The following is a 27,021-nucleotide window of genomic DNA, read 5'->3' as shown; positions in this document are numbered from 1 at the left end:
GCAGTGCACTTCAGGTAGGTGGACCCAGGCCCCCCCCCCAACCTGTTACACTTGTGGTGGTAAATGTGAGCCCTTCAAAACCCACCTGAAACCCACTGTACCCACATGTGGGTGCCTCCCTTCACCCCTTAGTGCTATGGTAGTGGTGTACAGTTGTGGGGGGGGGGGGGGTTGTGGGGCTCAGCACCGAAGGTAAGGGAGCTATGCACCTGAGAGCAATTTGTGAAATCCACTGCAGTGCTCCCTAGGGTGCCCGGTTGGTGTCCTGGCATATGAGGGGGACCAGTGCACTACGAATGCTGGCTCCTCCCACGACCAAATACCTTGAATTTGGTCGTTTTTGAGATGGGCGTCCTCGGTTTCCATTATTGCCAAAAACCATGGACGACCATCTCAACATTTAGGTCGACCATCTCTAAGGTCGACCTAAATGTTGAGATTTGGGCGTCCCCGACCGTCTTATCGAAATGATAGATGGACACCCATCTTGTTTCGATAATAGCGGTTTCTCTGCCCCTTCACGGGGCCGTCCTGCGGGGATGCCCTCAGGAAAACTTGGGCGCCCTATTCGATTATGCCCCTCTGTGGCATCCCTGATATCAATTAAAGCCATTCTGGTTATTAACTCATTCTGGTAATTCTCTGAGAAATGGTAGAGCTTAAAGCAGGGCAACAAAGTTATGCAGGGCTCAGCTGTGATGAGTGTGTAACATAACTTTTATACCTGGCAATGGTCAATAACTACAACATGCTGGTAGTTGTAACTCTAGGGCAAACACAGGCCAAGACAAGCAACAAACAGTATGCACCTCTCCCATGAAGAGAGGCATTGAATCTTAACAGCAGATAAAAACCATAAGGCCCATCAAGTCTGTTTCAATACTGTAGATCCCAGTTGATCTCCAGCTTTACCTTCAGTTCCATACAACTAAGGGTCTTCTGTGCTTATCCCATGACTTCATGAATCCTGTCACACTCATAATTTTCTCAAAACAATGTAAACTGATAAAAGTTACATCTATGTATCTAAAAACGTGGTGTGTCAGAATTTTGTATGCTGTGTTATACAGAAATGGAAGTCTTTGCATGCAGCAGGGTTAGCATGAGTGCTCCACTGCTTTTTCTAACCTATGTTTAGAGTAAAAAAAGACATGAGAACGAAGAACCTGAAATTTCTTACCTGTAATGGGGATTCTCCATGGACAGGGTATACAGTCACAGTTTGGTTGACGACATCATAATTGTGGCTGTGGTTTAGGCTCTACCATTTCTCAGAGAATTACTACTACTACTATTTAACATTTCTAAAGCGCTACTAGGGTTACGCAGCGCTGTACAATTTAACATGGAAGGACAGTCCCTGCTCAAGGAGCTTACAATCTAAAAGACAGGTGTACAGTCAAAGGACAAGTGTGCAGTTAAAAGACAAGTGTAGAGTCAGTCTGATAGGGCATACTATATTTCACGAAGGATTAGGTGCCGAAAGCGGCATTGAAGAGGTGGGTTTTAAGCAGAGATTTGAAGATGGGTAGGGAGGGGGCTTGGCGTAGGGGTTGAGGAAGATTGTTCCAGGCATAGGGTTATGAGTTTAAAAACAGAGTGGCTTTAATTAATATCAGGGATACCACAGTGATATTAGAATGAAGAGGACAGGGTCAGACCACAAGGAATGGATATATAGGTTGCAGATGTCAGATTTACACTATAAGGGATAGATGTATTAATCCTAATTTTTGCAAAGCCATTACAACCAACCTCAGATGCCACAAGTGATCTTTCCAGGGAGAGCTAAAAGTGTGACTGTATTCCCTGTCCATGGAGAACCCCCATTACAGGTAAAGAATTTTGCTTTATCTGTTGGCTGTGGTACCACTGATTGAATCAAATCAACAATTCTCAAATGATGAGGTGACTATGCATTTGAAAGCAGTCATGAAGAATAGACGTGCAGAAATCTACCTTTGGTACATGCAATTAAAGATATTAGAGCCAGCAAAGAACCCAAAACAGCAAACCAAGTTTTACCAAATTTACTACGTCATATGGCTAATACCTGGTATTACTTCTAAAATGAAGAAATTTCAGGTTCTTCATTCTCATGTCTTTTTTCCTCTAAACATCATTCTTTGTGTTAATTTGCACCTGTTTGAGAAATGATTTGGTAACTTCCTCATATTAATTGATTTTCTTTTAGCAAAGGCATTTGAAGAAAGCTACTTTTAACTGGACACTGATTTGCTGAGGGAGTAACTCTGCAACAGTACCACTTAAATACCTAAGGAAGGAAGAACTGAGATGTTTTCTTCCAGGGAACCTGAGCTTATGGAACAGTGGTTTTTCATGAACTGAGGAAACAAAAGGCTTAAGAAGTGGACATTTCAGACTTCCGGTGACGTCACTGACTGAGATGGCAGCCTGATCCTGGAGCTTCTGGCTTGCCCAGCTATTATTGTTATTCTAAGTGTTTGATATTTCGAATATCCTCTCTCATTTGTTGTGATCTGGAAGTATTAAGAGCTGTGATCATGTCACAGAAGTCAAAGGGGTCTGATGCAAAGACAGGAGAATGGGGAAGCCAGTGCTTATCGAAGGTGGTGTGCCATGTTTCCTCTCTACGGGAAATAGCTTCTGATTCAGACTCAGTGGGCTCGGTACGAGAAGCGCAAAGTTCACGCGATCTGCAGCTTAAATGCTTCATGCTTGACCTCCGCAAGGACTTATCACATATGAAGGCTGATATTGTGGAGCATATAGAAACTTTGCATGGTGAGATGAAAGATATAGGCACTCGTATGTAAACCTCGAGGCACAGGTGGACAAACATGTGGAAACTATTCAGCAAATGCTTCGGCGTGAAGATGGTTTTGCTACTCAGTTGGAGGAGCTGCAGTACAAACTGGATGATATGGAAAATTGGGAGAGATGAAAGAATCTCTGATTTCAGGGTGTCCCTGAAGTGGCGGACCGGGAGGATGTTAAGAAAGTAGTGTATGAACTTTGTATCCAGATATTCTTCTTTCGCTGGTGCACCAAAAGAAAGACTTGGTCTTTAATGATGCTACAATCTCTGTCTACCAAAACAACTCTGCCTACACATTACAGCAGAGGCCTATATTAGAAACCCTAGGGACTCTTAATCTGAAATACCGATGGGCTTTCCATTTTGCATTATGTTTCATGGAAGCTGAGAAACAGCATAGTGTGCACAGCTGCTGCATGGCAAATCTTGAGCGCTGCAGGACTTGTGATGACAGAGACTGCAACTGCACCTACCGACTTGATGACTCGAAACAAAGTACGCCAATGGCAGCAAGTTTTCAATAAAGCCAAAAAGCCTCACTTGAATAGGACTGCCGCTCCTCCTTGAACTGTGCTAGGACCTCTGTTGAGATCTGATTTTCTTTCCTTTTAGAAACTGCTGTTTTTGAGAGAGAGGATATATCATCTGTGTCGTTTTGGTATGACTGAATGGGTGGGCTGGGGAAGGGTTGAGGGGGTTTTAGACCTCTCTGGTAGTGTAGCGTGTTAATTTTTAATTAGGCATGCTGGGATGCTTTCTGGTTTATTTGGGGGGGAAATGGTGGGGGAGGGGTTGGAGGGAGGGGGGATTTCCACATTGCCCTCTGTATAGTTCTTTTGGGATCTTTATTGTTTATGGTTATAAGTTTAAAAATATTGACCCTGAATGTAAAGGGCCTGAATGTTCTGAGAAAAAGGCAATTGATATGTCAAGCATTAGCTAGATTGACCCCTCATGTTGTGATTTTGCTGGAGACCCACCTGAAGCGAGCTCATGAACACTTGTTTCATCATGCAGCTTATTCCAAAATATTTTTTGCATCCATCATTACTAACTGTAAGAAGCGTGGAGTGGCATTACTTTTCCATAATAGTCTACCCATACAGATTCATCAGGTGAAATGGGACCCTGCGGGGCAATATATTTTTGCTAGGGTAGAGATGAATGCTCATGAGTTCACTCTAGGGTCTATTTATGGCCCTAACACAGGTCAGGCTCCTTTTTTCAATTGCTTAAGAGGAATATTCAGACCCTAGTAGGGGACCATCTTATGATGATTTTAATGCATCTTTGAACCCTGATTTAGATCGCACTGGCCCTATTTCTGCAGATGATTGGCTTTTGGCCAAACATTTGGGATCTTTTCTTAGCGACCTTGGGCTGTTTGATTCATGGAGAGATTGTCACCCTCTCGATCGGGATTACTCCTTTTATTCTCCAGTACATGACTCTTATTCGAGGATTGATATCCTATTTTTGGATAAATCACTGGGAGGAAATGTTCTTGATGCGGAGATAGGGAATATTACTTTCTCAGATCATGCCCCCTGTACTCTTACTATCACTACTTTTTCAAACGAACATCCAGAAGATGAATGTTTAATAATACACTTCTTAAGGACGGATATACATGTAAAGAATACAGTATATTAAAGTGCTTAAGGAATATTTACAAATTAATTTGGATTCTGATCTCTCCGTTGCAGTGGTTTGGGATGCCTTAAAAGCGGTATCTAGGAGAGATTTTATGAGGTGTTCGGGTCGCTTAAAGTGACAGGAGGTTGCTACACTGCACTGGAGGAATCAGATTCAGGATTTGGAAATTCAACATAAGCAAACGGGTTCTTCCCGGATCTATAGGGATTTGCAATCTGCATGTCTACATTTAGATGCATTGCTTTCTAAAGATCTTGATTTTCTTACTGCAAAGCTGCAATTACATAGTTATAAGGAATGGAATAAAATTAGTAGACAGCTGGTGGTTAAACTCCGTGAGCTACATGCCAAGAGGACTGTATTTAGGATTAAAGGGAGCTCTGGAGAGGTTTTTAAGACATCATTTGCCATTAGGAAAAGATTTTGTAAATTTTATGAAGATCTTTACTCTTGGGATATGTCTATACAAGAGAACGATATTCAGTTATATTTGGAGGGGATGGAACTTCCGGCTCTGACACCAGCGCAGCTGACCATGATGGAGGCTCCTGTCACAGTAAAAGAGGTCCTTAACCCATTAGTGCCCAATGTTCCCATAATAAGCCATATGGGAACACTGGGTACTAATGGGTTAAATCTATCAGATTGCTTAAGACAGGTAAATCACCGGGATTAGACAGGTTTACTGGTGAATTTGATAAGTCTTTTGCTTCTCAATTGGCACCCTTGTTGACAGAAGTTTTATTGTTTAATTCTTTATTAATTATTCCTTTATAACATTCACAAAACGAACATAATAATCAGAAATCTCTGGAAATTTCTCAATAAGGGAAAAATCATATATAAAGAAACTATTTTAGTACACTTAAAGTCCACAATATGTGATCCAAGAATCAGGAAAATCTTTAAACGAAACTAACAGATATAACAAAGTTATCCTAGAGCAGAGGTTATACCAGCGATACAATCAGACAGTAGCATTAATCTGGTTAGCTACCTCAGGGGGTTTCTCATACTTTCCTTGGTAATTACAAATTATTGAAGTTTCTTGGGATCCGTAAAGAGGAAATTATTAGTTTCATAAGATACTAAACATTTGCATGGAAACTTAATAAAGAAAGTTGCCCCTAGGGCTATAACTCTTGACTTAAATGCCAAGAGTTCTTTCCTCCTCAATTGAGTTTCCCTAGACAAATCTGGAAAAGTATTTATCTTCCCCCCCATGAACACTTCATTCATATGACGGAAATATAAACGTAGCACATTTATTTTATCCAATTCAAAAGCAAAGAAAACTAATAGGGTAGCTCGTTCTGGTTCTATAGATGTTTCTAAAATATTTGTTACATTTAAAGGTTCAAATTGTTCAGATAGTCTCAATTTTCTTTTTATATAATAAGTTTTCGTCACCGGTGGATAGTTTTCATTTGTGATACCCAAAACTTCTGAAAAATATTTCTTTAGTAGCTCCAATGGAGAAATAAATGTTGATAGTGGAAAATTCAAAAGTCTTAGATTATTTCTCCTGAGCTGATTCTCAAGAGACTCCATTTTTCTAGTAGTCAAATTTTTCTTTTTAATTAAAGCTGCCATAACTTCTTTAGAAGATTTCATTTCAGTCTCAAGTTTTTCTAAATCGTTCTTATGTCCTTCAACTTTACTGAATAATTGTAGGAAATTGTGTTTTAGTTCTAAAGTCTCTCCTCGAAGAGACTCCGATATTTTTAACAAAGATGAGTTAACCCCCTGTATCACGTCCCAGAGAGTGTCCAAAGTGACTTTTGTAGGTCTTACCGGGCCACAAACTCCTCTGGAGGCACTTTCTCTGGGTTGTGTAGACGTCGAAGTAAGCCTCGAACTCCCATCAGCTGTTTCTCCAGGGAAAAGTTCGGTGAAGGAGCCTCCTCCGATCGCTTGGATGACTAAGCCGGCATCGGGCATCTCCCAGCGTTCGCTGACTACTACACCACTGCTTCCAGGTTGCGGAGGGGTCATACCTTCTGTGGGAGAACTCAAAGTTACTCCCTCTATGCTGCTGTTCGCGGTTGACCACGCGATTATCCCTGAGGTATTTGCTGGGATTCCCGACACCTGGACTGCATATGCCTCCAAAGTAAGTTGGTGTGTGGTGGGGTTTCCAACCGGTCCCGAGGAAGCTGGGGCACTGGTTTTCCCCTTTCTCTTCCCCATATCCCTTGGGGACACGCCAAACAACCAAAATCTCATTTGGGGTTCAGGAGCTCTCTAGGCGTGCGTCCGCTCTAAAGCGCCATCTTGGATCCAATCCCCTGACAGAAGTTTTAAATTATGTGCATTCGGATGGGGCACTACCATCTACTATGAAAGATGCTTGGATAGCTGTAATCCCTAAGCCTAATAAGGAAGTGACTGAATGCTCTTCTTACCATCCAATATCGGATGTAAAAATGTTGGCAAAGGTTTTAGCTTTGAGGTTAGTGGAGATTCTACCATCTCTGATCCATCCTGACCAGGTGGGCTTTATTCCTAATTGACAGGCCTCTGATGATAATAGACATACACTTGACTTAATGTACTTAGCGAAACTGCAAAAAGAATCCTATTGTTTGCTAAGTATTGATGCAGAAAAGGCCTTTGATAGGGTCCATTGGCCTCTTTTGTTTAAAGCCTTGAGCGGTTTTGGGTTTGGTCCGGATTTCATTGGATGGATCAGAGAATTTTACACCGCACCTCGAGCATATGTTAAATGCGAGTAATTCACTTTTATTTGACCTTCAGAGGGGTACTCGTCAGGGGTGCCCCCTCTCACCCCTTTTCTTTGCTTTAGTAATGGAGCCATTAGCAATTAAAATCAGAGGTAATCTAAGAATTCATGGGTTGAAATTAGAAGATTGGGAGTCTAAGGTGGCTCTTTTTGCTGATGATGTTCTTTTGATCCTCTCTTCTCCTTTGCAGTCTTTCCCGGTGCTACTTCAAGAACTTGAATCTTATGGACAAGTGTCGGGTTTTAAAATTAATTTCGCCAAGAGTGAAGTGATGGCTCAGGGCTTACCTGCTGAAGAATATCAGACATGTAACCAACTTTATCCTTTGACTTGGGTGCCTAATGATTTGCGGTACTTGGAGGGGGGTCTGTATTACTAAAAAAAACTCAAAGATTTGAACTCTGCTAAAGTCCCCTTCATTAAAGAGATTCGGGAAGATCTAGATTGCTGGGACATCTTCATTTTACCTTGGTTTGGAAGAATTGCCACTGTGAAAATGAATATATTGCACCAACGCCTCTTTGTAGCAGGCTACTTAAGTCCTTACAAGCACGTCTTTTGAAATTCATCTGGCAGGGGAAGCGACCTAGGATCCTATGCTCTATTTTATACCTTGCTCAAAAGACATGGGGTGGTCTAGGTGTCCCCCCATTTAGGGCTATATCACAGAGCTGCTCAGGCTAAAGCAGCAGTTGAATGGTATCTGTCACATCCGTCGCTCCCTCCGGCTGCTCCTCCGCGGAAAACAGGAGCCGGCGTCCACCACGACGAAGGCCGGCCTTCTTGAGGCCAAGGAGGGGAGCCGGGGCTCGCGTGGTGATGGCCGCCCAGTCCGGGGCTGAGGCCGGCGATCGCAGCTGCCGGACTCTCGATCGCCGGCTACGAGGGCTGTATTTGCGCCAGTAAGGGAAATGGCGCCGAGGCGCGATGGCCGGCATCTCCTTCATTCTTGGGCACGAGAACCCCAAGCTCCGCCTCAGAGGAGTTAGACTGGATGGCCAGTATGATGGACCCGCCTGGGAGGTCGGTCAGAGCCAATCAGAAGGGTTCTGTTGATAACCAAGTTCTGATTGGCCGGCTATGTCTACGGGGGCTGGACAGCTGACTGCCGAACAGTATTTAAGGAATGAGCCTGAGGTAGGAGGTTGCTTCAGGTTCTGTTACCCGAGGCCAGTCTCCGTGGTTCCTGTGTTTCGTCGATTTCCTGGTGTTACTGTTTTTGGACTTTTGGACTGTTTCCTGGTTTTCTCTGCTAGCTGCCTGCCTTGACCTCTTGCCTGACCCTGACTACGCTGTTAGCTGCCTGCCCAGATCTGTTGCCTGTTTGTGGACTCTCTATTCCATCTGCCCGCTTCTCTCCTGGTTCCAGTCCAGGTCAGTCCGTCAACCCCGCGGCTCCTGAAGTCCCGTTGACCGCCTGCAGCTGGGGGCTCAACCCTTGGTGAACGGCGGTCGCCGCGGGTGAAGACTTGGGGTTGCACGGCTGTCCTTTGAGGTCCTTCGGGGCCTTACGGGACCTAAGGGCTCACCTTCCTTGCGGATAAGACAGTATCATGCTCATAGTCATGAGCTATGGGTGCATTTAGAGCAACGTATGGTTGGGGGTCCTTTGAATTTAGGGCAATTGTTATGGCTTCCACACAGACACTTAAAGCCCGCCTTGTGTCCACTCATCTTGCATACTTCTTCCTGTTGGAACAAAATGGATAGATCTAGGGGATTCTATATGTCCCGGCTGTCTCCTGTTGCATACAATCGTGTTTTTCAACTGGGCTGTACTCCTTTAGTTTTCACCAGGTAGAGGCAATGTGGGTTGACATAGTGGGGACAGATGGAAGATGATGACAGTTTTTTTTCCTTTGCAGACTTAGCCAACACCTATGAATTACCTCCAAGTGATTTCTATGTTTACTATCAGCTCATTCGCTTTTTCACTTTATCCAATTTGAAAGACAAACTGTTTGAGGAATAAACTTTCTTGGAAGGTGTGTGTGCTGATTTTAAAGGTACTAGGTTTTAATCTCCTGGCTTTATTGCCATTTGCAGGATGCCTTGCCATCTGTTTGCAGACATCGTCGGAGATGGGAAGCTGAATTGGAGATGAGCTACAAGGCTGAGGATTGGCAGGTGATGGAGATCGCTTCTGTTAAGGTCTCCCCAGCTGTGAACATATACAGGAGAACTGTACCAAACTAATTTACCATTGCTATTTGACACCTGTTAGACTGCATCATATGTTTGCAGATATATCCCCACTATGTTGGCGGGACTGTGGTCATCCTGGAACTTTGGGCCATATTTGGTGGTCCTGCAGAAAGGTAATGGCCTTTTGAAAATCTGTTCAAAGTCAGGTGCACGGCTTGGATGTGCGGTTCCCTGGGATCCTGCTGTCTTCTTATTTAATAGGACCCTTCCAGGAGTTAGTAGTGCAGGCCGGGTGTTTGTGAGGCATTGTTTCAGTGTGGTGCACCTGGTGATTGCACGGTCCTGGAAGCAGATAAGTTGCCCTTCAACACTTAAATGGTACAATTTATTATGGTACATTTAAGATCTTGAAAAGTTATTGGCCACTGAATGTTAGATGATAACTAAATGGGAAAAGATTTGGGCTCCTTTGCTTCTTTCAATAGTGTAATCAGGGTTGACATTGGCTTTGTACAATTTCTGAGGATCATGTGAAGGGGGTGGGAGAGGGAAGGGAGTTTGGGGTGTTCTGACTTGATTGGAATTTTTTTCTTCATTCAATTAACAAAAAGACAGGATTACTTTGGTTTTTGAATAAATAGAGCACCCAATTGGTGCTTATTTGCTGAAATGGATCTGTACTTCATGTTTCTTGTTTGAAGTTGTCTGTTGATTCATTTAATAAAGCTTCCTGCTTAAAATTAAGAGAAAAAAAGAAATGGACATTTCAAGGGGATGTCACATAAACTGTGCTAAAGTAAAAAAGGGAGCTAATGATTCTTATGTGTGTATGTGTTTAATTAAAGCTTAGCTAAGCAAAGCTCAGTGAACCAGGAGCAGTGGTTTTTTCCAAGTGGGGGTGGGGCATCACAAATTAAACCCTTCCTGTGAACAATAGGAAAGAGTCCAGGACATGGAGGCAGCATTACAGGGGCTTGTCAGACAGGCACCCTATCACATCTTACATTCACATATCAAATGTGTAATCATAACTGTTCTATAATATGAAAGTAGTGCACTGCTTGAGGACCTATCTAGGGGAAAAAGAATTTTGCACAGTATTCTAGGCAGTAGTTGATCCCTATTTTGATTAAATAATATTGCCTATCTAGAGTTGCTTTTTCTACTACTCTCAATTAGTGCAAACTACTTCTTATCAGGTTGTCCACATGACTCCACTACTTGGACCATGGTGATGAAGCAAGCCATAAATCTATAAATAAATAAATCTCTAGGCTGAGCGTTCTGAAAATACTACTATTTGTGACCCTGGATATAAGTCTTACTGTGGTTAAGAGGTAGGAGGAGTTGGGTTTCTCATTCGTGGTGGTTCAATTATTTGGTTGGGGGGGGGGGGGGGCAGAGATTAAATCATTAACTATGTTACAATAAAGTTTTAGGGTACCCAGCAAAGGCTGCTTCTTATTCTTCCAGATAGAACATTTAATAATGAGCCCACTTCATTGTGAGGGATTAAGGGAGGAACATAATCCTTTGGAAGTGATACTGAAAATAGGGGCAGGAGGTAGAAGCTTCTATCATAGTTGTATAAAGCACTGTCCACTAATAGTGCAGAGAAGCCAAAACATATTTCTTCATGGGAAATGGATCTGAGAGAAGTGCTGGAAACAAAGACTGGAAAACTATTTACCAAGATACCAATTAAATTGCAATGTATGCAAATTTAGTAGAAAATGGTTTTAAACTTTTATATCACTATTACATGATCCCACAATGCCTACATAGAAGATTGCAGACTGTATCCAATACAATCAGTTCAAGTGGGGTTGTGGTTAGCAAGATATGCTTTTGCATGTATGATGGGAATGTCTACTTGTCAAACCCTTCTGGAACATATGTGTGGATTTATTTTGTGAGATGATAGCAGTATGCCTTCCATTGACACCTAAGGTTTTCTTCTTACAATTGCTCCTGAATGCTGTAGAGCAGAACATTTGAAATTTGTGGTTGTACATATTGTAGCAGCCTGATGTGATCTAGCTTCAACCTGGATTACCCAGGTACAAACACAAGTTATGAAAAGACCTTGAAATGTTTATTTTGAGTAAATTCGCTGCAATTCGTCATGATGAGATGGAGAGATTTGAAAAAATATGAGCGCCCTTTGAATCATGGGCTCCAAAGAATCTTGTGAAGAGAAAGGTACACTCCCAACTCAAACCAGAGGGGATTTTATAAGGATTTAGAAAGCAGACTTTGGGGGCTAGGGGAGAGACAATTGGAGGAGGGTAGCTGGGAAAATGAAGATAGATGTAATTTGTGCATAGTTGGGCTCTGACTACAATTGAAAGGAGGTTGAGGCTAGGGGGATTAGGAGGGGAGGGGGGACTGTGGTAATTGAAGGTTTTTGGTTGATGGAACATAAGTTTTGATTGTAAAATGCTGACAAGCCGATAGAAAAATAAAGTTTTTAAAAAATGGGGGAAATGCATATAGCAAGCCCTAATTTCATGGCACTGAGAAAGTAGAAGTGACATTAGCAGTTGAATTGTGTTGCAAACAAGTCCATCTTGGAAAGCTGAATTGGCCACTGGGTCATTGAGAGACTGTTTATGAGGGTCCAAACTGCAGCTTAGCTTGTCTGTTAATTAGTTGTGGTTGCTTGATAGGTAAGTGGCTTAGAGCATTGATCCCATAGAGATTACTAGCATCTACGCTTCTCTGCAGAGTCTGAATGAGCCCGAACCTCTTTTCTTGTTGATATAGAACTTGGTGATTGTTGATGAAGAGGAAGATCACAAACTTTGAAATTCATTTCTTGAATGTTTTGAGAAATGTAATAAATAGTCTGAAGTTTCAACTGATCGGTATACTTCAGATTGTTCAATGTGTTCTTGTTATTTGAACACACTTGTAGTTCCTAAGCAAGTCAGTAAACATATCCATAACAGAGCCTTTTCATTTTTTGCACCTAGAATTTGAATTCATTGCTAGATGAGATCTACTACTACTACTACTACTAACATTTATATAGCGCTACCAGCCGCAGGCAGCGCTGAATGCTTGACATAGAAAGGCAGTCCTTGCTCAAAGAGCTTACAATCTAAGTAAAACAGACAGACAAGACATTATGGGCAAGGGAATTACAGGGTAAAGAGGAACAGGAAAGGAGGAGGGCAAATGAGTAACGGTTAGATCTGGTCTTTAACTGACTTATTTTCTTCTCATAAGCAAGCAAAGACCTTTATATTTATCAAGTGTTCATGTTTTATTACTAATAGTGAAATATTTATTTTGTTATTATAATGGTTCTTGTTTTCTGAATTTTGTGGTTTAAGTGTGCCCATCGTATATGAATGTATTTTATGTTCTCCGAGGACAAGCAGGCTGCTTGTTCTCACGATTGGGTTGACGTCCACGCAGCCCCCACCAACTGGAACAAAACTTCGCGGGCGGTCCTGCACGCAGGGCATGCACACCGCGCATGTGCGGCCGTCTTCCAGCCCGTGCGCGACCGTTCCCACTCAGTTTTTTTCGATTCCGCGCTGGAGAGAGACGTGTTATTGCCTCTCTCTTTGTCAGCCCCGGAAACCGGATCGCAGCCTAGCCGCGAGCTTTTTTTCTCTCTTCGTGCGCATTCGCGCTTCCTTTCTTTATTTTCTGTGTTAAAAAAAAAAAAGAACTTGTCCCCTCGTCTTTAGTCACGGGGGTGCCTCGTTGCGGCCTTGTAGCCGCGCGGTCGTTTCTTTTTCGGGTGTGCCTTTCACCGCCACCATCGACGACTTTGACTTTGCCGACGCGATTTTTCCGTCGATGTCCTCGAAGGTCCCGAGCGGATTCAAAAAGTGTGGTCGGTGCGGCCGGCAGATCTCGCAAACCGATACCCACGCTTGGTGCCTCCAGTGCCTTGGCCCGGAGCATAATACCAAGACGTGCACCTTGTGTCTCGGCTTGCGGAAGCGGACACAGGTGGCGAGGCAAGTTCTTCGGGACCGGCTTTTTGGAACTTGCGCCGGCCCTTCGACGTCGATGGCATCGGTGTCGACGGCCGGATCTTCGGTACCGGTACCGATGTCGACGAAATCGGCACCGACGATGGCACTGACCTCAGGAGCACAGGTACCGTTGGCCCGCCGGACCACCGGCGACGGTGGTGGGGGGGGGGGGGGGGGGGAGCGACCGCGCGGGCAGTCGGCCCCGGCCACTCCCTCTACCCAGGGCCATCGGGACCGAACCCTTTCAGACCCGATCCCTCGAGGCAGGGGGGGGTTCTACCTCCTCTTCATCTCTGCCACCGAGCGCCGATGATGGGCACCGAAAGAAGACTAAAAAACATCGTCATCGGTCGCCCACGGCGCACGGGACTACCAGTTCCGGCGCCTCCAGAGATGACTCGACGCCGAGGAAGCGGCAGTGCCGAGAGGAGCGTTCCCTCTCGGTCGAAGAGGTGTCGCTGCGTCAGTCCATGGGTACTTCGGTACCGTCTCCTGGACCCGAGCAGCTTCCGGCACCGACACCCGCACCAGCCCCCCTGCCTTTCCCGACAGCGGGCCTTGACGAGTGCCTCCGAGCCATCCTTCCAGGGATTCTGGAAGGGCTGATGCGCCAGGCTTTGCCGGCACCGGGGGTGCTTGCGCCCCCGGCGCCGTTGATGGAGGCGCCGGCGTGCTCTAGCCCGATGCAGAGGCCTCCGACGCCGCTTGCGGTGCCGGTGTCGACAGCTACGCAGGTGGAATCCCCGTCGATGGAGGGAGCTTCATCCCCGCCGGCACGGGAGTCCACCGCTCGACGCCACCATCGAAGACATGGTTCCTCGCAGTCGAGACAGGCCCGGTTCAGGTCTGAGCTGCAAGAGCTCATGTCCGACACCGAGGAAGAGGCCTCGTGGGGGGAGGAGGAGGACCCCAGATATTTCTCCTCAGAGGAGTCTGAGGGCCTTTCCTCCGACCCCACTCCTTCACCGGAGAGGAAGCTCTCGCCCCCTGAGAGCCTCTCCTTTGCCTCCTTCGTCAGGGACATGTCTATTTGCATTCCCTTCCTCGTGGTCTCTGTGGATGAGCCGAGGGCTGAGATGCTCGAGGTCCTCGACTATCCATCACCACCTAGAGTCTTCCACGGTGCCATTGCACAAAGTCCTCAAAGAGACTCGGAACTGGCTGAAGCCCTTATCTAACCCAAACATCCCCAAGAAAGCGGAGTCCCAATACAGAATCCACTCTGACCCAGAGTTGATGCGGCCCCAATTGCCTCATGACTCGGCGGTCGTGGACTCTGCTCTCAAGAGGGCACGGAGTTCGAAGGATACCGCCTCGGCGCCCCCGGGGCGGGAGTCTCGCACTCTGGACTCGTTTTGGGAGGAAGGCCTACCAATCTTCCATGCTCGTGACCCGCATCCAGTCGTACCAGCTCTACACGAGCATTCACATGTGGAACAATGTGAAGCAACTGGCGGACCTGGTCGACAAGCTCCCTCCGGAGCAGTCCAGGCCTTTTCAGGAGGTGGTCAGGCAGCTGAAGGCGTGTAGAAAGTTCCTGTCCAGGGGTATCTATGACACCTGTGATGTGGCATCTCGAGCTGCGGCCCAAGCTATAGTGATGCGCAGACTCTCCTGGCTGCGTGCCTCTGACCTGGACAACCGCACCCAGCAACGACTGGCGGATGTCCCTTGCCGGGGGGATAATATCTTTGGCGAGAAGGTCGAGCAGTTGGTGGATCAACTACAGCGGTAAACCGCTCTCGACAAGCTATCCCACCGGGCGCCTTCAGCATCCACCTCAGCAGGTAGACGTTTTTCCCGGGCCAGGCAGGCTGCACCCTATGCCTACAACAAGCGTAGGTACACCCAGCCGACTCGAAGGCCTCCTCAGGCACAGGGACAGTCCCAGCGTGCTCGTTCCCGTCAACAGCGTGCGCCTAAGCAGCCCCCTGTGCCTCCACAGCAAAAGCCGGGGACGGGCTTTTGACTGGATCCATGGGAACATAGCCGCCATCAAAGTGTCCGTACCGGACGACCTGCCAGTCGGGGGGAGGTTGAAAGTTTTTCACCAAAGGTGGCCTCTGATAACCTCCGACCAGTGGGTTCTCCAAATAGTGCGGTGCGGATACGCCCTGAATTTGGCCTCCACTCCACCAAATTGCCCACCGGGAGCCCAATCCTTCAGCTCCCATCACAGGCAGGTACTTGCAGAGGAACTCTCCGCCCTTCTCAGCGCCAATGCGGTCGAGCCCGTGCCACCAGGGCAGGAAGGGCAGGGATTCTATTCCAGGTACTTCCTTGTGGAAAAGAAAACAGGGGGGATGCGCCCCATCCTAGACCTGAGAGGCCTGAACAAATACCTGATCAAAGAGAAGTTCAGGATGCTTTCCTTAGGCACCCTTCTACCAATGATTCAGAAAGACGATTGGCTATGTTCCCTGGATTTAAAGGACGCTTATACTCACATCCCGATACTGCCAGCCCACAGACAGTATCTCAGATTCCGCCTGGGGACACGGCACTTTCAGTATTGTGTGCTGCCCTTTGGGCTTGCCTCTGCCCCACGGGTGTTCACGAAGTGCCTCGTGGTGGTCGCGGCGTATCTACGCAAGCTGGGAGTGCACGTGTTCCCGTATCTCGACGATTGGCTGGTCAAGAACACCACGGAGGCAGGGGCTCTCCGGTCCATGCAGTGCACTATTCACCTCCTGGAGCTGCTGGGGTTTGTGATAAATTACCCAGTAAAGTCCCATCTCCAACCAGTCCAATCTCTGGAATTCATAGGAGCTCTGCTGAATTCACAGACGGCTCAGGCCTTTCTTCCTGAGGCGAGGGCCCACAACCTCCTGTCCCTCGCTTCCCAGACCAGAGCGTCTCAGCAGGTCACAGCTCTGCAGATGTTGAGACTCCTGGGTCATATGGCCTCTACAGTTCATGTGACTCCCATGGCTCGTCTTCACATGAGATCTGCTCAATGGACCCTAGCTTCCCAGTGGTGCCAAGCCACCGGGAATCTAGAAGATGTCATCCGCCTCTCCCTCAGTTGCCGCAATTCGCTGCACTGGTGGACATTTTGGACCAATTTGACCCTGGGACGTCCATTCCAAATTCCGCAGCCCACGAAGGTGCTGACGACGGATGCATCTCGCCTGGGGTGGGGAGCTCATGTCGATGGGCTTCACACCCAGGGGGTGTGGTCCCACCAGGAGCAGGATCTTCAGATCAACCTCCTGGAGCTCCTAGCAGTCTGGAACGCACTGAAGGCCTTCAGAGATCGGCTGTCCTATCAAATTATCCAAATTCGGACAGACAATCAGGTTGCAATGTATTACATCAACAAGCAGGGGGGCACCGGATCTCGCCCCCTGTGTCAGGAAGCCGTCGGGATGTGGCGTTGGGCCTGCCAGTTCGGCATGCTTCTTCAAGCCACATACCTGGCAGGTGTAAACAACAGTCTGGCCGACAGACTGAGCAGAGTGGTCGCTCCATTCCAGAGTGGTACGCAAGATCCTCCGAGAGTGGGGCACTCCCTCGGTGGACCTTTTCGCCTCTCAGACCAACCACAAGCTGCCTCTGTTCTGTTCCAGACTACAGGCACACGGCAGACTAGCGTTGGATGCCTTTCTCCTCCATTGGGGGACCGGCCTCCTGTATGCTTATCCTCCCATACCTTTGGTGGGGAAGACCTTACTGAAGCTCAAGCAAGACCACGGCACCATGATTCTGATAGCGCCTTTTTGGCCCCATCAGATCTGGTTCCCTCTACTTCTGGAGTTGTCCTCCGAAGAACCATGGAGATTGGAGTGTTTTCCGACCCTCATTTCGCAGAACGATGGAGCGCTTCTGCACCCCAACATTCAGTCTCTGGCTCTCACGGCCTGGATGTTGAGGGCGTAGACTTTGCTTCGTTGGGTCTGTCTGAGGGTGTCTCCCGCGTCTTGCTTGCCTCTAGAAAGGATTCCACTAAAAAGAGTTTTTTAAATGGAGGAGGTTTGGTGTGAGAGCAAGGCCCTAGAACCTCGCTCTTGTCCTGCACAGAACCTGCTTGAATACCTTCTGCACTTATCAGAGTCTGGCCTCAAGACCAAGTCAGTAAGGAATCACCTTAGTGCGATTAGTGCTTACCATTATCTTGTAGAGGGTAAAGCCATCTCTGGAGAGCCTTTAGTCATTCGATTCATGAGAGGCTTGCTTTTGTCAAGGCCCCCTGTCAAGCCTCCTGCAGTGTCATGGGATCTCAACGTCGTCCTCACCCAGCTGATGAAAACTCCTTTTGAGCCACTGAATTCCTGCCATCTGATGTACTTGACTGGAAGGTCATTTTCTTGGTGGCAGTAACTGCTCGTAGAGTCAGTGAGCTGCAAGCCTTGGTAGCTCATGCTCCTTATACCAAATTTCATCATAACAGAGTAGTACTCCGCACTCACCCTAAGTTCCTGCCAAAGGTGGTGTCGGAGTTCCATCTTAACCAGTCCATTGTCTTGCCAACATTCTTTCCCAGACCGCATACCCGCCCTGCTGAACGTCAGTTGCACACATTGGACTGCAAGCGAGCGTTGGCCTTCTATCTGGAGCGGACACAGCCCCACAGGCAGTCCGCCCAATTGTTTATTTCTTACGACCCCAACAGGAAAGGGGTCGCTGTCGGGAAACGCACCATCTCCAATTGGCTAGCAGATTGCATTTCCTTCACTTACGCCCAGGCTGGGCTGGCTCTTGAGGGTCATGTCACGGCTCATAGTGTCAGAGCCATGGCAGCGTCGGTGGCTCACTTGAAGTCAGCCACTATTGAAGAGATTTGCAAGGCTTCGACGTGGTCATCTGTCCACACATTCACATCACATTACTGCCTCCAGCAGGATACCCGACGCGACAGTCGGTTTGGGCAGTCGGTGCTGCAGAATCTGTTTGTGGTTTAAATCCAACTCCACCCTCCAGGACCCGAATTTATTCTGGTCAGGCTGCACTCTCAGTTAGTTGTTCTTCGTAGGTCAATTTCTGTTATGCTCTCGCCGTTGCGAGGTTCAATTGACCTGGGTTCTTGTTTTGAGTGAGCCTGAGAGCTAGGGATACCCCAGTCGTGAGAACAAGCAGCCTGCTTGTCCTCGGAGAAAGCGAATGATACATACCTGTAGCAGGTGTTCTCCGAGGACAGCAGGCTGATTGTTCTCACCTACCCTCCCTCCTCCCCTTTGAAGTTGCGTTTTTTCCTCATTCTTTAGCTTGTCATTCAACTGAGCGGGAACGGTCGCGCACGGGCGGGAAGACGGCCGCGCATGCGTGATGGGCGTGCCCTGCGTGCGGGACCGCCCGCGAAGTTTTGTTCCGGTTGGTGGGGGCTGCCGTGGACATCAACCCAGTCGTGAGAACAATCAGCCTGCTGTCCTCGGAGAACACCTGCTACATGTATGTATCATTCGCTTTTTGTTTTGTTCTATATTTGTGTATTACAAATTTTAGGGCCCTGTTTACTAAGCCACGCTATAGGAGCGCTAGCGTTTTTAGCGCATGCGCGTTGTGATAAACAGTGTCTGCCCTTACTTGAGGAGGCCGCCAGAGGGCGCTCTCCCACTGAAAACCGGGAAAATGCCCATTCTGGTCCCTAGGGGGAGCTCCAGGGATCTAGCTGAGTGTTGACTTGCATGGGCCAGTAGATGGAGCTCCAGGGAGATAGCTGGCGGAGTGAGAAGAGACTTCTAGACCCAGATCTTTCTGGAACCAGAGGGGCGAGGTCTCAAGAGGTGGGGAGCAGGGGCGTAGCTACGGGTGGGCCTGGGTGGGCCCAGGCCCACCCAATCTTGGCTCAGGCCCGCCCAAGCAACGACGACTGGAACGGCGACTTTTACCCGAAGTCGCAACGACGAACGGGCAGGCAGCGCTGCGGTAGTAAAAGCAACAAGGAGACTGGTTCGACTCTCCGTCCTTCACTTCCCTCTCTCTGCGTCCCGCCCGAAAGGAAATGACGTCAGAGGAAGGCGGAACGCAGAGGGAGGGAAGTGAAGGACGGAGAGTCGAACCAGTCTCCTTGTTGCTTTTACTACCGCAGCGCTGCATGCCCGTTCGTCGCTGCGACTTCGGGAGTAGACTGGAACGGAAGTTGGCTTGGAGATGCTGTGAAAGGGGAGGGGGGACACGCTGGATAGAAGGGGGAAGGGGATGGACAGAAACAGGATGGGCAGGGGAGAGAGGTGAATTGCTGGACAACAGGGATGGATGGAGGGGAAAGGGGAGAGGAAATTTGCTGGAGATGGATGGCTGGAGGAGAGGGCAGGGGAGAATGGAGAGTTGCTGGACATGGAGCGGAGGGCAGGGGAAAGAAGAAAATTGCTGGACATGAATGGATGGAGCAGAAAGGGGAGAGTGGAAATTTGCTGGAGCTGGATGGCTGGAGGAGAGGGCAGGGGAGAATGGAGAGTTGCTGGACATGGAGCGGAGGGCAGGGGAAAGAAGAAAATTGCTGGACATGAATGGATGGAGCGGAAAGGGGAGAGAGGAAATTTGCTGGACATGGATGGCTGGAGGAGAGGGCAGGGGAGAATGGAGAGTTGCTGGACATGGAGCAGAGGGCAGGGGAAAGAAGAAAATTGCTGGACATGAATGGATGGAGCGGAAAGGGGAGAGTGGAAATTTGCTGGAGCTGGATGGCTGGAGGAGAGGGCAGGGGAGAATGGAGAGTTGCTGGACATGGAGCGGAGGGCAGGGGAAAGAAGAAAATTGCTGGACATGAATGGATGGAGCGGAAAGGGGAGAGAGGAAATTTGCTGGAGATGGATGGCTGGAGGAGAGGGCAGGGGAGAATGGAGAGTTGCTGGACATGGAGCGGAGGGCAGGGGAAAGAAGAAAATTGCTGGACATGAATGGATGGAGCGGAAAGGGGAGAGTGGAAATTTGCTGGAGCTGGATGGCTGGAGGAGAGGGCAGGGGAGAATGGAGAGTTAGCGGAGGGCAGGGGAAAGAAGAAAATTGCTGGACATGAATGGATGGAGCGGAAAGGGGAGAGAGGAAATTTGCTGGAGATGGATGGCTGGAGGAGAGGGCAGGGGAGAATGGAGAGTTGCTGGACATGGAGCGGAGGGCAGGGGAAAGAAGAAAATTGCTGGACATGAATGGATGGAGCGGAAAGGGGAGAGTGGAAATTTGCTGGAGCTGGATGGCTGGAGGAGAGGGCAGGGGAGAATGGAGAGTTGCTGGACATGGAGCGGAGGGCAGGGGAAAGAAGAAAATTGCTGGACATGAATGGATGGAGCGGAAAGGGGAGAGACGAAATTTGCTGGAGATGGATGGCTGGAGGAGAGGGCAGGGGAGAATGGAGAGTTGCTGGACGAATGGATGGAGGGAGGGGAGAGAAGTCAGGAAGGAGGTGCACATGGATAGAGGGGATGGAAGAGAGGAGAAATGCTGGACATGGATGGAGTGGAGGGCAGGGAAGAGAGGAGAAATGTTGGACAAGGATGGAGGTAAGGAAAGACAAAGGAAGGAGATGCACATGGATGGAGGGGAAGGGAGAGAGGAGAAATGCTGGACATGGATGGAGGGAAGGGAAGACAGTGGAAGTAGATGCGCATGGATGGAGGGGAGTGAGGAGAAATGCTGGATATGGATGGAGGGAAAACTGCTGAGTTTAAGGGCTGGTTTGGAACACGTTGAGGGCAGATACTGAAACTCGAGGAAGGATAGGGGCAGGGCTACAGATGGTAGACAGGACGCATAAGGACACAGGAGTATGGTGGACATGGTGAGTGAAAAAATATCAAATGGAAAGAAGACACTGCGTAAAACAGAAGACACTGGGACCAAAGCGAATAGATCAGACAACAAAGGTAGAAAAAAGTATTTTATTCAGAATTTATTAATTTGAATATGTCATCTTTTGGAAATGTGCATCTGTGATATTTTGCATGTAAGTTTAAATTTTTCTGGTATTGCTGCATGCTGAGTCTGACTTCTTGAGTTAACTTTCCAGTTCAGTACTTTGCCTTCATATTTTTTGATCTTTAGTTCCTTGTGTCATGTCTGTTGTGTCATGTGTTTTTCAAGTGTGATCAAGGTGCAGTATTCTGCTAGCATGTAGTATTCACAGCCCTTTTTGTTTTGCTTTTTTTCACGAGGTAGTGTATTGGTGTTTTAGAGCCTAGTGTAATTACAGTTCTGCCTTTTCAAGCATAATGTTGTAGCTCATCCTGTCCTTGCAATTAGTGCTGTTATGGTTTTAAAGATATGAGTGTGTTTTTGCACAAGTTTGTGTATAGCATTTTGCAGTGGAGAGATTGTGGGATAATGTAATTACATTTAAAAATATCAATTTTTCCATTAAGTATGTATGTGGTTATACTGATGCAGGGCAGCTGTTGGGCAGACTACTTAGAAATCCATCATCAAGTGAATTCTTAGGCATTATTTTGTAGGATCCCAAGAGACACTACTCATACTTATATAGACAGTGCGTGCCCACCCATATTAGCTCTGGGCCCACCCAAAATCTCAGGTCTGGCTACGCCACTGGTGGGGAGGTATTGGGACACCTCATAAATAGCTTCCTCTCAGTAGAGGAGGGAGGTTTGCCCGAAGGAGAAGAGATGAGAACCTGGAGACCCTGAGGCCTGGAGAAGGAGAGGGTCCTGAACTGATTGGCAGCCTGAAGACATCAGGGGGAAAGGGCAGGTACTTCCCAGATTCAGGGGGCTATGGTATGGATGGACTTGTGGTGAACTGTGTGTTCAAAGGAGGGAGGACTGTGTGTCCCAAGTACTGTGGAAAGCAGGCTGCAAAGCCTGGGGTTAGAAGTCCCCAAAGTATTGATGGTAGGACTGAGCCCAAGTATTTGTGTGGAGAGGCTCAGTGTGAAGACATGTGAAAATATAAAGTATTTAAGCGGGAAGAAGTGTGCCAAGGGGCTGGAATAAAGAGCTGCCTGAGGAATATGCGGTTGGTGAGGACTGTCTAATTTGTTTATTGAGAACCAGGTCACCCTGAGTGAAAGAGGAGGCCCAAACATAGAGGTCTGAGTCACCAGAGTCCTAGAGAAGTCTTGTTTCAAGGTTGTTCCCTGAAGCAAAGGACTGGCCAGGAACAGGTAGGAGCCACTAGAGGGCCACTGCACACCTGAGAGCATCCCTGCAGGCTTACAGCGTGCCTTAGTAAACAGGGCCCTTAGTTTGTGTATTTATTTAATTGAGAGTGTATGCTTTCTTAGAAGCTGCTTAGAATACTGAGATGTGTGTTTTATATATTTTTCAAAAATAAATAAATAAACAAGGGCTAATCTTCCCCACATGGTCCGCAATCTCTATATGTCCAGATGAAAGAGATAGGCACCCCCTGCCATTGTAGATGCATCTGTGGCAAGAACAAGTTTGTGATGAGGAACTTAAGAGAGATACCCCTTTCATAGGTTGGAGGATTTTTGCTACTAGCATATGGCTGTAAGTATTTTGACATCTCAAGAGGTGTCGGTGATGCTGATTCCATTGGACTTCGAGGTGGCACTGGAGTGCCCTCATGTTTAGATCTGTGGATGGAACTACTTGGGCTGTTTCTGCTGACTGACCCAGGACATTGAGGTATGATCAGGCTGTCACTGATCTGGCAGAAGCTAAATTGTGGCACAGTCTGTTCAGGAAAAATTTGGTAACATTTTATTAATTTTTTTTCTTTTTATATTTTGCTCATGCCTTTTCAGTAGTAGCTCAAGGTAAGTGACATTCAGGTATGGTAGACATTTCTCTGTCCCCAGAGGGCTTAATTTTATAATTGAAGCAATGGAAGGTTAAGTGACTCCAGTATCACAAAACGGGGGGGGGGGGGGGGGGGGGGGGGGGGGGGGGGGGCAGGCAGGATTTGAGCTGTGGCTTCTCTGGTTGTTAGCCCACTTCTCTAATTACCAGGCTACTTATCAAAATGCCCTGCCCTGGTAGCTATCCCTGTTCCTTGTTGATGAGAAATCCCAAGCTTTTTAGCATGCATGTGGCAGTTTGAAGGGCAGAACCAGCTTCATTGATTGTTCTGCCTGATACAAGCCAATTGTCTATGTGGGAAAAGACAGAAACCATTCTTGAACATGTCAGTAGCCATGACTGCTAGTCATTTTGTGAAGATTCTGGGCAATGATAACAGACCAAAAGGAAATACTCCAGGCTAGTAGAGTTTGTGAAGAAATTTGACTCTGAGGTACTTCCAGTGGGATGGATGAGAGGGAATGTGGTTTTATGCATCTTGTAGGTCTAATGAAACTAGGCAATTTATTTCTACAAAAACAAAGGGCCATCCTACCATTTATTTTGAATGTTTCTTTTCTTATGTAGAGCTGTGCTCTCACAAATACAGGATGGATCAGAGGTTTCTGAATTTTTGAGAATGAGGACATTTCTGGAGTAGAAGCACTGCCCCTGTTCTGGAAGGGAAACCTCTTCTACAGTCTGTGCCTGTAGAAGTGATTAAAGTTCCACTTGTAGGATATGTTATGTTATTGCACTGTTTGCCTCAGTAACATGAGGTAATTTCTGGTTGCCTGCTTGATGGTGTAATGGTGAAGTTAACTCTGTAACCTTGACTTATTATTTTGAATACCCATCAATCTGTTATGAATGACTATAAAGAACTGGAAGTGATTTCCTGCTTGGAGGGTTGTCAAAACTAAGAGTTTTTGTGAGGGAAGAAGTGGGTGCAGACTATTGTCTTTGTTCCCTTGATCTTGATCCCTTTGAGTAGTCCCTTGTTGCTGGGATGGCTGAGTATATAGCTGAAATCATTTGCTAGTGTGTAGTCTGATGATTTGATGAAGTCTGCTCAAGTGGTTGACTGAATGGTTCTAGCAGGATTGAATAGTCGTCTTTGATCTGCATCCCATTCCCAGTATCTTCCATTTTTTCTCCAGAAAGGTTCTCTTCCAGAAATAGTGCATCTGGTCATGAGGATCCTTTCAGAGACCTTTGTGTTACAATTGCAGTGACCAAGGTGCTGGATGCTGCTTCATAAACATCATATATGGCACAGGTAAGGTGTTGGCTGCAGTCCTCAAAGGTATGAAGTAGTGGTGTGATCTGGCTGTGAAAGTTGTTAGAGACTTAGAAAGCACAATAGTCTGCTGAAGCAAAGAGTAGTAACAGAGCATGACTTGGAGCTGGTACACTACAATTTGTGAGCTCAGCATAGCTCCCTGAAACATTTTGTGGCCTGTTCTCCCAAGAATGTTTTTGTCCTTTCTTGGAGGAACATTGACTTGAAACGTTTTATGCTTGAACTCTTTGAAGATAATTTCTGTTATCGTTGTCTGTGTGTGAGAGCTGTGAATGCTTGTATCCTCATGCTGGGAGGCCTTCCAAATGTTTTCAGGTCATTTGAATGGTCACCAGATTCTGGCCAGATCTTAAGCTGGAGGTTCTGCAACAGCGATGGACTGGCAGGACTGTTACTCCCTAATTCTATAAATAGTACATGCAGTTAAGTGTGCATTTGCGCACCCAGTTATGGAATAGCTTCAGTTATGTACAAAACTTATCTATTCTATGCAATAGCTTCAGTTATGTGCATAATTATCTAATTGGCACATAATTGGCAACATGTGCCAATAGTAGGCATTAAGGGGCCCTTTGACAAAGTGCGGTAGGGCTACCTCGCATGTAGCATGTACCAAATCGACACTACTGCCCGGTTAGTGCATCCACCTGGCAGTAATGTCGAAGTTGGTGCGCTGTTTCCTGCGGTAGAAAATATTTTTCTATTTTCTACTGCAGGGGGCATTCCCAGCGGTAGTCGGCAGCGCGGCCACATTGGCATACACTGCATGAATACATAAGTAATGCCACACTGGGAAAAGACCAAGGGTCCATCAAGCCCAGCATCCTGTCCATGACAGCGGCCAATCCAGGCCAAGGGCACCTGGCAAGCTTTCCAAACGTACATTCTATACATGTTATTCCTGGAATTGTGGATTTTTCCCGTCCATTTAGTAGTGGTTTATGGACTTGTCCTTTAGGAAACCGTCTAACCCCTTTTTAAACTCTGCCAAGCTAACCGCCTTCACCACGTTCTCTGGCAACGAATTCCAGAGTTTAATTATGCATTGGGTGAAGAAAAGCTTTCTCTGATTTGTTTTAAATTTACTACACTGTAGTTTCATCGCATGCCCCCTAGTCCTAGTATTTTTGGAAAGCGTGAACAGATGCTTCACATCCACCTGTTCCACTCCACTCATTATTTTATATGCTTCTATCATGTCTCCCCTCAGCCGTCTCTTCTCTAAGCTGAAAAGCCCTAGCCTTCTTAGTCTTTCTTCATAGGGAAGTCGTCCCATCCTCGCTATCATTTTAGTCGCCCTTCGCTGCACCTTTTCCAATTCTACTATATCTTTCTTGAGATGCGGCGACCAGAATTGAACACAATACTCAAGGTGCGGTCACACCATGGAGCGATACAATGGCATTATAACATCCTCACACCTGTTTTCCATACCTTTCCTAATAATACCCAACATTCTATTCGCTTTCCTAGCCACAGCAGCACACTGAGCGGAAGGTTTCAGTGTATTATCAACGACAACACCCAGATCCCTTTCTTGGTCAGTAACTCCTAACATGGAACCTTGCATGACGTAGCTATAATTCGGGTTCTTTTTTCCCACATGCATCACCTTGCACTTGCTCACATTAAACGTCATCTGCCATTTAGATGCCCAGTCTCCCAGTCTTGTAAGGTCCTTCTGTAATTTTTCACAATCCTGTCGCGAGTTAACGAATTTGAATAACTTTGTGTCATCAGCAAATTTAATTACCTCGCTAGTTGCTCCCATTTCTAGGTCATTTATAAATATGTTAAAAAGCAGCAGTCCCAGCACAGAGCCCTGGGGAGCCCCACTAACTACCCTTCTCCATTGTGAATACTGACCATTTAACCCCACTCTCTGTTTCCTATCCTTCAACCAGTTTTTAATCCACAATAGGACATTTCCTCCTATCCCATTACGCTCCAATTTCCTCTGTAGCCTTTCATGAGGTACCTTGTCAAATGCCTTTTGAAAATCCAGATACACAATATCAACCGGCTCTCCTTTGTCCACATGTTTGTTTACTCCTTCAAAGAATTGAAGTAAATTGGTCAGGCAAGGTTTCCCCACACAAAAGCCGTGCTGACTTGGTCTCAGTAATCCATGTCCTTGGATGTGCTCTGTAATTTTGTTTTTAATAATAGCCTCTACCATTTTCCCCGGCACTGACGTCAGACTCACCGGTCTATAATTTCCCGGATCTCCCCTGGAACCTTTTTTAAAAATGGGTGTTACATTGGCCACCCTCCAATCTTCCGGTACCACGCTCGATTTTAAGGATAAATTGCATATCACTAACAGTAGCTCCGCAAGCTCATTTTTCAGTTCTAGAAGTACTCTAGGATGAATACCATCCGGTCCAGGAGATTTGCTACTCTTCAGTTTGCTGAACTGCCCCATTACGTCCTCCAGGTTTACCATGAAGTCAGTAAGTTTCTCCAACTCGTCTGCTTCAAATTTCCGACACCGGTATCCCTCCCAAATCTTCGGTGAAGACCAAAGCAAAGAATTCATTCAATCTCTCCGCTACATCTTTGTCTCCCTTGATCGTACCTTTTACCCCTCGGTCATCCAGCGGCCCAACCGCCACGTATGTAGCGCATGAGCCTTTACTACTATGTCAGTGGGTGGCGGTAAGGGCTCAAGCAGTAAATAGCT

General features: G+C 46.9%; 1 protein-coding gene across 1 annotated transcript in view; it reads right to left on the bottom strand.

Moving 5' to 3' along the window:
• The window catches only part of LOC115460481 (speriolin-like), a 311,675-nt gene that overhangs the window by 62,954 nt on the left and 221,700 nt on the right, over positions 1–27,021 (bottom strand). The gene's annotated exons all lie outside the window — the stretch shown is intronic.

This window comes from Microcaecilia unicolor, chromosome 1, assembly GCF_901765095.1.
Source record: "Microcaecilia unicolor chromosome 1, aMicUni1.1, whole genome shotgun sequence".
In the NCBI taxonomy this organism is placed as follows: Eukaryota; Metazoa; Chordata; class Amphibia; order Gymnophiona; family Siphonopidae; genus Microcaecilia; species Microcaecilia unicolor.
Note: the sequence above shows the minus strand (reverse complement) of the source record. Positions and strands in the feature narration are given on the sequence as shown.